The sequence below is a fragment of the Aotus nancymaae genome, unplaced genomic scaffold (assembly GCF_030222135.1).
Source record: "Aotus nancymaae isolate 86718 unplaced genomic scaffold, 86718_ANA_hifiasm-v0.15.2.pri h1tg000040l, whole genome shotgun sequence".
Classification (NCBI taxonomy): Eukaryota; Metazoa; Chordata; class Mammalia; order Primates; family Aotidae; genus Aotus; species Aotus nancymaae.
Window position 1 is genome coordinate 116,476,617 of NW_026988454.1, and position 5,012 is coordinate 116,481,628.

The following is a 5,012-nucleotide window of genomic DNA, read 5'->3' on the forward strand; positions in this document are numbered from 1 at the left end:
GAAATAGCAAGGAATTGGTATCACCATCTTTGGGATGCACTAGCTTCAGCTCTTTGGGCCAAAGAAGATTAAAGTCTTTTATAAATACAGTATAGACTCACGCCTGTAATCCCAGCACTTTGAAAGCCGGAGGGAGTCTGATTACCTGAGGTCAGGAGTTCGAGACCAGCCTGACCAACATGGTGAAATCCCATCTCTACTAAAAATATAAAAAAGTTAGGTGGGCGGGGTGGTGGGCACTTGTAATCCCAGCTATCAGGAGGCTGAGGTGGGAGGCAGAGGTTGCAGTGAGCGGAGATCACGCCACTGCACTCCAGTCTGGGCAACACAGCAAGATGCCGTCTAAAAAATAAATAAATACATAAATACATATAGTATAGGCTTCATAATGTCCTTGAGAGTTTAGAGGTGGATATCTTTATTCCTGTCTTTCAAATGCAGAAATTGAGGGGCTAAGACATCAAGTGAGTTGCAGGCATTGAGGAAAATAGGACAGAGCACCTCCGACCCCTCAGGCCCTTCATCTCCTTGTAGCCCAAGACCCTCAGGAAGGGTCAAGCAGCCTTCATTGTGGAAAGCATAACTTGGGAAGGAAAATCTCAAGTTGAAGGAAAAGCTTGCTGAGGAGAGAGGCCCCGTTTCTCCTCTCAGCCTTTCCCATGTGCTGATGTCAACTGTGCAAGCAACAGATGGAGGTGGTGGAGCAGGTGGGCTGTGCTGCTGCCCCTGGCTGGGCTGGGGTCACACTATCCACTCTCCCCACTGTAGATGCCAACCTGCCCCTGCCACGCTGTGCCACCTGCCAGACCTGGTTCCTGAGGCCACAACAGAGCTCTCATACTTCCTACCATTCTGAAGAAGTGAGATCGATATTTTCCAGGGTCCTTTCAGCTGAAATGAAGAAGGTAACTGTCCTCTTCTTCACAGGCCTTTCTCCTCTTTCCCCCACTTCCCCTGGCCTCTGGCACGCACACAGGCCCATGGTCTCACCACCCCTGAAAAAGACAGCTCCTCAGTTTTCTTCTCATTATGGGAAAAAAAACATTCTGAATGGCTGTTTGTTCACTTACATATAACGGCAAAAGGAGAACAAAATGAGGCAAAAAGGAATAAAATTGTAGTGAACTATAATTTTTAAATTTTTATTTAAAAATGTTTATTATATATTATATTTTATTCTATCTTTTTTATTATTTATTTGTGCATTTGCTTATTTATTTGTTGTAAGCCAGCAGAGCCTTTCCTTTTCCCAGCCGGCCATTTTCTACCATCTGCCGTCTGCCTGTGAGGTGCCACTGGGAGAGGCTTCCCCAGAGCAGAGGTTCCCCCTGAAGCGGAGGTTCCCTGGAGGGGGAACGCAAGAGGTTGGAGCCCAGGCTTTCTGTGAGACCCAGACCCAGGCCACTTTCACTGGTGGGCTCTGGAAACATTTTCTTTCAAATGCTGTGTGCTGTAGCTCACTCACACATAAAATGAGCAAAACAACACTCTTTCCCACATCTATGCAATGAGGTTTAATTGTTGCAAATTTGTGAAGTGTTTTAAGATCCTTGGATTAAAGATGTTATATGAGAAAAAAAATACTATTATAGAGTGGAATTCTGCTTAGTTGTCATATGTTTCCTGTAACTCTTCCCCTGTGTCTTATATAACTTGGAACAAGTACTGCGAGCTATGAGGCCTTCAGAAAGCCTTTAAGTAATTTCTTGGCCTGCTTTCTTTACCTTTAAAAAAAATTCTTCTACTTCTCTCTTCTTTTTTCTCTTTCTAATGCAGCCAAAACTTGCTCCCTCCTAATCTGTACGATGAGAAAGGAAGTCGGTTGGCTGGGGCAGACCCTTGCCCACCTGGGTATCTCGTTGTCTCTCCTCCCTTCCTCTCCCTTGCTTTTGCTCCCCACCTGCACCTCCTCTTTTTAACCTCATACACACGTTCATAAATTGTAATAAATTTGACTTTGAGCACCTGGCCCCTAAAATTTGCTCTGCCTCTTGGATCAATCTCCAAAACTGGTTACTGAGTGAGGCCCCCTGAAACTGAGCTTGATGTGGGTCGAGGCCTGGTGATGGTGACAGCAAAGAGCCTGGCTGACCACGGAGCACAGGAGGCCCTGGGTGGCTCTTCCCCACAGGACTTCCCAAAATCAATCAGCATCATACCCTAAATGTGGGAAAACACCCAGGCAACTGCTGCCATGGCCATGAGGCAGCAGCCAAGAATGCCCCTTGTCCTGGCTGCAGCTGTGTCCTTAAACAGGTGCTGCCTGGTGGCTGGGCACGCCTGCATGTGTCACATCCTCCCCTTGGTTCGTGGAAATGCATCCCACATCAGGGATGCACACTGGCCCTCACTCTCCGGCCCCATGCCTGTCCTGAGGCCATGGAGATTGTGAGCATAAGATAGGCCCCAGGTGATGAATTGTTTGTAACCCAGCATCTCAGCCTCAAGATGCATTTACACAGTTTTTTTCCCTTTCTTGCTTTCAGCCTCTAAGCAGACTTTAAAACTCTTTGCTTCTCCCTTTCCCACCAGGCACTTCCATGAACCGTGCTTGTTTGTCTAATGATGAGCTTGCTTAGAAATTCCAGGGGCCAACTTTGAAACAAACCAGGCAGAGAGCCCCTAGCTGCAGAATCCACACTCAAAAAGAGTTAGTAACAGTGAGCCCACCACTGCAGGGCTGAAGTCAGGAAAATGCGAATCGGATCTCCCCACAAGCTATTACTGAGGTGGCCACAGAACAGACACGCAGACCTGCACCCCTTTTTACTACTCCCACCTATCTCCCACATCTTTTCCTTCCCAAAACCCTTCCCTCAGCCTAAAACATTGGAATGATCTTCCAAAGGCATGAGCCTGGCCATACCCCAAATACCAGCATTTTAATCAAGTTGCTTTCCTTTCTCCACAGCTCTCTTCTGTTTTTTACCTCTGAGCGGCAAAAGCAGCCAGACTTTAGCCAGTTACAAAATCGGGTCCAGAGTCACATTCCCTCTGCCCTCTATCCTCTAATGGACCCTGGACAGATGAGAGAACCCACCCCCCACCCCGCACCTCCCTGGCATCACTGCAAGAAATGGAGTGTCCCCAAAGGAGGAGGGAGCACTGACCCTTCACTGGCCCTGCACGGGAACCAAACAGCTACTGCCACCCCCACACCACCCTCACCCGAGAATTCTCACTCAGGGCCCCACTTCTCTGCTCCCCACAGACTAGAAGAACCCAATGAGGGAGGGCTAATGTGGGCCTGAGCCTGGAGACAGAGCCAGGCAGCCTTCTTCCAGCCCTTGAGCTTTTTTTTTTTTTCTAATTTGTAATCTTTCACTTTTGTGTGTACATAGTAGGTATATATATTTATGGATTACATGAAATACTTTGATAGAAGAATGTGATGCATAATAATCATGTCATGGAAAATGGGGTATCCCCGCCTCACATATTTATCCTCTGTGTTACATGCAATCCAATCATGTACTTTTAGAGATTTTTAAATGTACAACTAAATTATTATTGACTGTAGTCACCCTGTCGTGCTATAAATACCAGGTCTTATTCATTCTTTCTATTTTTTCTTTTGGTACCCATTAACCACACTCACTTTCCCCACCCCACCTGCCCCACCAAAAATGATGGAAGGCTTCACACATTTGCATGTCATCCTTGCATAAAGGTCATACTAATCTTCTCTGTATCCTTCCAATTTTGGTATATAATGCAAGCACCCTGGGCCTTCTTTGTCTCTCATTCCTTCCTTACTCTTCCTCACCAGCTTCTCCCCAGCCCCAGCGTTCACTCTTTTTCCCTCTTCTCCTGCTGGTTTCCACTCCCAGCCTCGGCCTGCCCAAGCTCCTTACCCCCAGCAACCTACTCTCTTCTTTTTTAAATTTAATTTTTTTGTTGTTTGATATGGAGTCTCACTCTGTCGCCAGGCTGGAGTGCAGTGGTGCAATCTCAGCTCACTGCAACCTCCATCTCCCGGGTTCAATCAATTCTCCTGCCTCAGCCTCCCGAGTAGCTGGGACTACAGGTGCCCGCCATCATACCCAGCTAATTTTTGTATTTTTAGTAGAGACGGGGTTTTACCATGTTGGCCAGGATGGTCTCGATCTCCTGACCTCGTGATCCACCAGCCTTGGACTTCCAAAGTGCTCGGATTACCGGCGTGAGCCACTGCGCTGGGCCTTAATTCTATTTTTTAATTGATACACAATAATTATATACATTTATGGGGCACATGGTGATGTACAGTGTATATTGACCAGATTATAGCAATTAGCATATCCATCTTCCCAAATATTTACCACTTCTGTGTGTTGGGGATATTCAATATCCTCCTCCTAGGTGTTTGAAACTATATGATTGTTAACTACAGTGGTACAGAACACTAGAACTCCTTCTCTTATCTCGCTGACATTTTGGATCTTTAACCAATCTCTCCCCATACCTTCCTCTCAAGGCTGGTTGGTTATCTTGGGGTGTGGGGAGCTGCATGTCGCCTCTTCAACAAGAGGAGAGTAGGGACTGTGTCTTACACAGTGATACGGCCCCTCCCTAAGTGTTTTACTCACCCCTGCAGAAACAAAAACCAAACCAGAGAAATATTTCACTTTTAAAAGGGGGTTTCCTAGGAGTTGTTTCCTAGGCTCTGTGTAAATTCAGTTCCATGATAGACTAATGCTAGAATATTCTGAGCTGAACAAAGTTAAATAGTTTCCTTCCCATAGGAATTCTGAGGGCCTTGACATGATAAGGAGCGTGACAGACATCCAAGAGAGAGGCGGAATGTAGAGTTTTCCAAATTTACTTGAGACTCCCCTTTTCTAACGAATATTTTGAGAGGCGAGGCAAACATCCCCTTGACCAATCCTGTAGGAAATGCCAGCTCCTCCAAGGCTGGCTCCACTCTGGAATTACAAACAGTGCCCAGCACAGGATCCTGGGCAGGCCGCCGCTTCACAGAGACCAGCACCTCTTCCCTCCTTCAAGCAAGAAAACCAGAATTGGCCTCATCT

The 5,012-nt window shown here is 46.6% G+C and overlaps 1 pseudogene; it reads right to left on the minus strand.

Moving 5' to 3' along the window:
• Positions 1-3,623: 3,623 nt before the first annotated feature.
• Positions 3,624-3,723, minus strand: LOC135268532 (U6 spliceosomal RNA; annotated as a pseudogene).
• Between the last annotated feature and the right edge of the window lie 1,289 nt (positions 3,724-5,012).